A 9,028-nucleotide genomic window follows, 5' to 3' on the forward strand; every position below is an offset into this window, starting at 1 on the left:
ACATTTTAATTAAATATGTGAGAAATCCAATCAGCCAGAGAAACTGAAAGGCAACACAGCAGAATGTGAAGAAGAGCCAAGCAAGGATCAATGCCAAAGAAGCTTCCAAAGTTCTGTTCATCCATGGGCTGCAAACATGTCAACAAATTCTGAGGGGAAACCGCAATGATACAGCTTGCAAACTCCAGTCAGACAGTGCATGTGGTTTATGTGACAACCACATGGATATTATCAGAAAAAGGTAAAAACATCACATCTCTTCAAAAATATACTCTTAAAAAAATGAACAATGCGCATAATATGCCAAAATTACCACTAATGTTGGTGCAAAAGTTAGCCTTTTACACACTTAACATAAGATATACTTCTGAAACCAATCCAAATAATAAGCCAGTAGTTTAGAATGGGCCTGACATTCCATGCATTTGTATAATGGATGCAGTAACTGCAAGCGATCATCTTCAACAGATGGTCTGAATGAATCCAACTGGTCCCCGAGCTACTATGTTCTTTCAGAGATGAGCGGGGACAATCTAAGAAAGTAATATCCAAAGGAGAAGATGTTGCAATTATGCAGAGTATACATCAATGCTTGCTAGGCCAAACAGATAGGTTACATATGTGTAATGAAGAGATTGGTATGCAAGATCGTATAGTGGACCAGCATCAATGGGGATTAATCAACCTATCATGTTGTGTGAACCATGTCAATTCCATCAGGTGCAACAATCAAGAGAGACTTTCATTTCGCATGAGATTCCTTCTGAGCCATGAAGCAAGTTTGTGACTGATCTTTAACGTGTACACAGATAGAATTACATTCTGGAGACTGACTATTTTACTAAATTCCCTTTTGTGTGGCAAATTGAAGATTCCACTAATGCAACAGTTGTTGAGACACTAATGTCATATTCAGTATGTTTGATGTACTTCAACAAATTTTGGTTAACAATAGTCCACAGTAAACTATTGCAAATTGTGTGTAGGAGATGGGGTATTGAACATTTTATCTCTTCTCTTCACTAACCTGAGTGAAACGGTCTCTCAGAATGCACCGTTTGTGTTGTAAAATCCATGATCATTAAACGTAAAGCAACTTGCCAGGATATTCAGATAGCTGTGTTAAATCTATGTGCTATTTCTCTAGGCTGTGGTTTACCGTCAGCAGCTACTCTCATGTTTGGAAAGCAAATTCACACAGATCTTCCTTCCCACATTCTTACCATCCAAAAACAGATGCATGATGAATTGTTTGTAATAAAGGTAGAAAATGGTACAAGAATGTGATCAGTGAACAAGCTGACAGCTATCCCAACTGGAACCAGGCCAAAGCATCAGAGTTCAGGTTTTCAAGTACGCACATGGGTTCTTGGAAGAGTACTAAGTTGTTGTATCCAGCCTAGGTCATATAACATTGTAATGAGCAATGGCTAAATTCTGTGATGAAATAAACAATGCATCTGAACTGCAAATCACCAAACACCCATTACATGGGATCATGACACCGATACTGAGGATACTCCAGAGAATGACCACACATTGATGATAAATGATACGTAGCCATCTGTAATAAGTGATAGCACATCGTGGGGTGATGCTACACAGCTAAGTTGAAATAACTATATCAGGACTAGATCTGCTTGTCCTATCTGTGCACTAAGGTGTTATCTGAATTGAGAGACACAATTTGTGTCCTCGTGCAAATCATCAGAAAAGGGTTCTCATTCTTCCTTCAATTAACTGGAATGTTACCTAATGGCAGCAATTCCAGACTTCACAGGCACTGTACCCTTAGGACAATTACATGGCATTATGACAGTGACATTCTGGTATCTGGTACTCACCACCAACTGCAGTCACTCACTCGATGTAACGGAGTCATTTTAGTGTCTTCAATCCACCAACTATGTATATGCAACGTGCAGTAATATCAGTAAGCACAGAGTTGTGATCTGCAGTTAAGCTTTAATTTTATTGCTTTATTAATGATATAATATATAAGAACATAAGAAAACTTGGCCTTTCTGTGCTTTTAAATTTCTGCATGTCTAAATGGCAGTCTTAATCGTGGAACTAAGACCATTAATAGGGACATGCATGGAAAAATGCCAGAAATCTGATATGTCCTCAATGTTACTGGTTAGTAAATCCAGCCTAAACAAAACCTACCCACTGAAAAATGTGCTTGAAGTCTTTTCTGTCAATAACAGAAGCAAGGTTTTTCAAGCAGCATTTTCACTATTAACTGTTGAGAGCTGAAAGAGCAAAATTCATAGTTTATTATACTGAGAATTGTTGCAGTTATTCTGCGACCTGCAAGAGACAACTTTCTCAAAGGACCGCCTTACTTACAAGCTGTCTGCAGAAGTGGGAAGGTAGACTTCACTGATGGGAACAGAAAGAACTGAGTCTTACATTTTGTTTAGCTAAGTGCAGGTTGTGTTAGGTTTTTTGTAGCAGTTTCTAATGCAAGGTCTAGTGAGATTTCTGACTAGATTTGACCAAACTCATCTCATTAACTACCTAACCTGCCCATGACATCACTCACATTCAATTCTACCCCCATCTCACTAGGCACTGTTGCCAGAACTACTCAGCACTCTGCGGATATCCACCAAAAAACTAGCATCCCTGGTGACCGTACACTGAGTTCAGCACTAATTTTCTGAAGCTGCCCTACTTAATGATGAATGCAGCATGTATCCACAGTACGCCAGTTGCACACCCTGGAATGAATTTCTAAAGGCTCGACGGGATTAAGCAGGCTGGAGATGCAGAGCCCAGCCACCTCTGCATTGTCCCGAGTGGACACTTCTGAGGAACCTGTAAAAAATGGAAGAACTGCGGATGCTGTAAATCAGGAATAAAAATAGAAGTTGCTGGAAAAGCTCAGCAAATCTGGCAGCATCTGAGGTATCTGTGTTGGGGTGCCTCCTCAGGCTGAGTGCCAGCTGCCACCATCCTGTCTCCTCGTGAGGAAGGGGGTACCTGGATTGTGTACCGGGTTTCCTGTCCTTCTGTACCATGTCATCAGCCCTGAAGACCAATGGCATGTGGATGAACTCCCTGACTGTCGGCACTGCAGGATCCTCTACACCCTGGGGGTGAGCAGTTACCCAATCGCCAATGGCCTGGTTTCTTCCTGTGGAGCTGTCACAGTAAAATGCTTACCAGATTGTGGTCCTACTCTCTCCAAGTAGAACTATCAGGATCTGAGCTAGTGGGGGAGCAGGAGGCAGCCTTGCTAATGCTTTCTCTCAGCCTCAGTACTCTCATCTCTGAGGTCCATTGTTAGGCAAGTCAGAGATTTCCCTGCAGAGGTCATGGAAATGATGGCTGTACTGACAAGACACAAGGCACCACAGCCAGTGGTTAGAAATAACGCATAATGAATGATGCTAACTGCCAGGTTAATGGTGAAAGTTGCAATGGAATGAAGAATGAGAGGCACAAGGATGACTCTGCATCCTGACAGGAGTGGTCCCAGTTTTTTTCCTGAAAGGGCCAGTTTTCTCTCTTCATAGTCAGGTGAGGAGCCAAGTATAAAGCTCTCCACTGCCTGTAAAACCTTACTGTGCTCTGCTATGGGCTGTCTTCTCTTGTAAAGAGAGAAAGAAAGGGCACAGATTGAGTGAGATAAAAGTGGATGGTACGGCTATTAGTGTGGGTAAAAAGATAGTGACCCGAGTGAGTGAGCAGGCAGTGCAGAGGCCAGGCAGAGTTAGTGATGTGAAGGAGGGGGTGACAGGGGGTAAGGGGAAATGTTGCAGGCAGTAGTGAGACTGATAGAACTTGAGGAGGGAGGTGGGTGCAGTAGCTGAAACAAGGTTTGTTAGGTAGCAGTCAGAAAAGTAGGCACTCACCCTGGCTCAGTGGAGAAGGTCAATGACCTTAAGACACTGTTGGCCATTCCTATTCAGTGTGAAGATGGTACAGACCTGGGTACAACCTCAGACCAAGCTGACACCCTGCAACCTCCTCTGCTGGCACTCCAGGAAAAGGACTCCCTCTCTTTATAGCCCAACCCCGCCCCTCCTTAGCAGCACTTTCAAGTCCCTGTCAGAGAACCGTAGTGCCATCCTCCCCTCCTCTGACATATTCAGATTCTGCCCACCAATAAGCAGGGCACTTGCGAGTTCCACAGCCACCTATCAAAGATGGCGCAGACTTAAAGTAAAACATCCTTAGGCAGATATTCGCTGAATGGTGAGTTATTCCAGGAATAGAGTGTGGTAATTTGGGGCTGGAATCAAACATGAGTGATGCCATAGGAGTGGGCTAGGTAATTAATGGAGTGCATTTGGTAAGATACGATGAGGGAACATGCCAGGTCTCACTATAATGAATGCTCCAAAAGACCTAGTGTGACACAGACTTTGCCAAAACAATGTAAAATTCTACCCTTACTGTCAGATTTTCCTTTGTTTCTGTCAATTTGGTCTCCTTTTGTTTTTTTAACAAACAATCATCCTTCCAATTTCTTGCTAGCTTTCCTGTAAAGACACTTGGCATCCATCTGTTCCATTGTATCAGTACTCTTTTTATTATATTCTCATCTACGTTTGTGCACAGCAGTGGCATCAGAGAAAACAACTGTTGAGGACATACTATTTATGTCTGGAATTATCTGCCAAACGGACTAGAAAATGTTATCATTTTACCCATCACTCTATGTTCCACAAAATCCTGGGCTAAATTGGCTACCAGCCACTTTACGAGACTATGCCATATAAACTGTAATATATCATGCAGATACAGCTGGCAAACTACCATTATGTTCAAAACTCTAGATGAACTAAAAATTAGTTTCACACAAAATTTGAAGAAGAGTTTTTTGTCGAGCACTATTATCCAGAACATCCCAGTTCGTTACTTTCACCAAAGAGCATTTTACAGTGCAGTCCTAATAATGCAAAAGACTTTATGAGTCATGTATTTTCTTCAACTAGAAGCTATTAATATACTGAGTAGAGCTTTCTTGTATGTTCTGCTGTTAAACTGAGTCAGCCAGATCAGGATTGTTCCAGGCATCATTTCCAATTTGTGATAAAATAGTTTGAATCTTAGCTGCAGGGTTGTTTTAATTGGGTGGGGCATGGGGGAAGGTAGCAAATGGAAAAGAGCCACAAAGTTCAGTCCAGCCTGCAGCTCTCCAAAGTTTAGTGTGCAACAGTCTCTCTCTTAAAGAGAGTATGAGCTCCTGTAATAAACCCTCTCACTTTTTCAAACAGTACAGGCTTTCACTTGCCTCATGCGCCCTGTTTTATTGGCAGACTCTTCCTCCACCCCATACATAGGACTGTGAGGAGACTTAGGCATTATTGTATTGGCTACCTGATGCATTCCAACCTTTGAGCAATCTTGATGGACGCAGGGTCATTGTTGCAATAGCTACCTAGCCGTTAGCAACTGGTGACCAATTAGACCCACCAAGGAGCCAGTTGGTGCCCTAATGAGGCCGATGCCCAGCAGGTAAATGGATGCAGCCCACGGGCCACATTGAAGTACAATTGGCATGTCCATTCCAATCACGCAGCAGGAAGCCAGTGTGACCAGAGGGCCACAATCACAGTCACAGAGGTCTTACCATGGAAGGCTTAATAGCAGCTGCCCTAAGTGAATATTTTATTTTCGAAATACTGACCGAGAGTGCCTCCATTTTGAGGTAGCCTTGCAATCTGCCTGTCTCAAGAGCACTTACTAACCTCCCCCCACATCAACCCCCACGCCCCCACCCCCCACCCCACCCCCAGGGGGTTGCTGCTGACCACCCAGCATGTGTTGGGTTCTCAGGTTAAGTATCTCACCTCAGGAACTCACTTACCATCCTTCACTGAATGGTAACCACGGAAGCAGCTTCTTAACTGAACGGCATCAGAGGAGCAGGAAAGTTGACATTTCGGGTGGTTCCGACTTTCCTGCTCCTCGATGCTGCCTGGCCTGCTGTGCTCCTCCAGCTCCACACTGTGTTATCTCTAACTCCAGCATTGGAACTCCAGCAGTTCTTACTATCTCTTCTTAATTGAACAATTCTTTTAAGATCACAATGCTGCGCAGTTGACGCAATCAGAGCCAGGGCTTATTTGCTCCAGACTCTGAAAGTTTTCAGAAACACTTAAATACTGTTCAGTGTGATCAGTTACAATAAATCTGCATGTATGATTGTGAGATTTAATAGGAGTTGCCAAATTGCATCTCTCCTTAGGACCCTTGCCTTCCCTCTTCGAGATTAGCAGACAGTTAGGGGTGGAAGGTGTGGAGAAAGTAACCTCTGTAGCCATGTATCACCATTCCTCTGTATCTTAGAAAAACAACAGCTGAAGAGCTCCTGCAATGGAGGTAACAGAGAGAAATCGTAAAAGGTTGCTGTCAGAGTCTTTATACATTTGGAGGACATCTGCCATCTATTCCTAAGTACTTGCATACCTTGTGTTAACTTGCTGTGTCCGTCATAATCAAGAAGGCATTCCTGAGGCAGGCAAAATCAAAGGCATGCACTAGGACGTTTCTGAGGAACCTTGATGCTTTGGATGTAGAGGGGCATGGAGGAGTTCATCAGAAGAAGTAACTTCCAGAGAATTCCTCAGTAACATCTGCTCCGACATCAGATCTGAAGTATTTCAAAAATTCTCCTCTTTTAAATATCTCATTTTGCTACCATTGGCACTGAACTAATGCCCACAGGGACAAAAACAGAAGTTGCTGGAAAAGCTGAGCAGATCTGGCAGCATCTGTGGAGGGAAATCAGAGTTAATGTTTCGAGTTGAGTAACACTTCCTCAGAATGCTGACAGGGACCTGACTGGTGAAGAACATACAAAGCCCAACAGTTTCTTTGCTGAAATAGTTGGGATCCTGGTTTGCCCTGGTGAATGCTGTCAGGAAATTGGTGTTGTGGTGGTTGTGAATTGGGAGCAGGATGCTACATTCTGTGCTGAGCTTTTGTTTTGAGAACCTAGCATTTCAATTTCCACCAGATAGAGCCCCTCAACATCCAGAGCATTGGTATTGATTTTGGTGGATTTATGTCATTTCTGGAATATTTAAAAGAAAGGGAAACATTTTAACCCCATATAAAGTAATATACAGCAGCAGTAGGAGCCTGGCCAGCTGCTGCTGTAATCCTGGCAGCGATAGGCTCGTGTCTGTCAGTATGCTGACACAAGGTTGCAGAAAGAGAGCTCGGAATGACACAGAGGGATGACACTAAAGGGTTATGGATGGGGGAGCAATGAAACAGAGAAACATTGTGATGGATGAGAAATGGAAAAGAGAGATAAGAACCAATTAAGAGACACGGAAAAACAGCACAGAAATGAGAAAAAATGGTCAAATAAAACCAAGATAGAGAAAAGATCAACTGAAGAACATTAAAAATGAAACATTGTTGTGAGAAAAGGAAAAACAAAATTTAGAAAAAGAGCAGTTTATAGTGACAATGTGCAATAAAGAAAGAAATAGAGAGGCAGGATAATAATTAATTACAGATGAAACTCAGGCAAAAGGGGAACAGAACTGTGAGTTTAAGTAAAGTTTGATTGTATTAGGACACCTTGTGTTGTGATATTTTGGCCTCTTTGCTTCCTTCTAATCTACATGTTGATCCAGTACATGCACCATCCGTAGCTTAGAGAACGGTTATCCATCAACTCCCTGACCAAGGTTGTGCCACCCACCGCACAGCTAGGGTGCATAACTCACTCAGAGATAGTAAGAACTGCCAATGCTGGAGTCAGAGATAACACAGTGTGGAGCTGAAGAAGGGTCCTGACCCAAAATGTCAGCTTTCCTGCTCCTCTGATGCTGCCTGGCCTGCTGCGCTCCTCTAGCTCCACACTGTGTTATCTAGGACGCATAAGATAGTGCTTAAATCTTTTGATCTTCCCCCCATAAAAATATGGAGTTAAATCTAAATAGGCACCTCCTAAATTCTCATTGAAATCGAGATTGTGTTCGTATTTAAGATTAGATTAAATGAGCAGCTTGAGAAAGACTTTTTTTCACAAAGTTGTAATATGTAAACTATTAACTGTTTCATTCTATTGACTGAGTTAAAACCTGGAAATTTTGTTTTCGAAGGGAAAACTGTAAATGAACCAGGACACTAAGTTTTAAAATGTTACACCTTGTTATCTCAGATTTTCCAGCATCTGCAGTTCCTACTATCTCTAAGAGAAAGGGAATGTATTTGAGTAAAGGGAATGTATTTTTCCCCACTCCACCCCCCCCCCCCCCCCCCCCACGACCCCCGCCAAGAAACTTTACACCTGCCGTTGTTTGAACTCTCAGGGGAAAAAAATCTAGGGACAATAAGCAACAGATCACGTACCTGCAGAAACTGCCAGAGGCAAAGGAAATCTACTGAAATTGATTATGTGAAAAAGGGTACTGAAGACTCCCCTATCTATTTCAATTACATCTCAATGGCTTTGATAATGTCAAGATTCTTTTCTTAAAATACATTATCCCCATTGTATGCCAATCGACGGAAATCACATAATTGAAACACGATTGAAGAATTAACATTATCGATATTTTAATTAACCTGTTTGGCCACGTCATGACATATCTCTCAGCAGGTTGGACCTTCTAGCCCAGACAGAGGGACATTACCACTAAACCACCTACAGCTAACTTTGTATGCTTCTCTGCTTACAGAATCAGAAGTAAAATCAAGAATGCCTGCAATATATAATCGTAACAGCACCTCTTTATCTCTGTTACAAATCAGAATATATCGCAGGAGTAGGGAATTTAAGAATGAAAGGAACTTCATGTGCCATACACAGCACCAACTCTGGAAAAGGACAGGTTACATTTTGAAAGAAACTGTCTCCAGAATAACAACTGGCTGCAAAGCCCCGGGACCTCGAGATAACCAAAGGACAACAAAGACATACAGAGATAGTAGGAACTGCAGATGCTGGAGAATCTGAGATAACAAGGTGTAGAGCTGGATGGACACAGCAGGCCAAGCAGCATCAGAGGAGCAGGAAAGCTGACGTTTCGGGCCTAGACCCTTTTTCCGA

Source organism: Rhincodon typus, chromosome 6 (genome assembly GCF_021869965.1).
Source record: "Rhincodon typus isolate 14 chromosome 6, sRhiTyp1.1, whole genome shotgun sequence".
In the NCBI taxonomy this organism is placed as follows: domain Eukaryota; kingdom Metazoa; phylum Chordata; class Chondrichthyes; order Orectolobiformes; family Rhincodontidae; genus Rhincodon; species Rhincodon typus.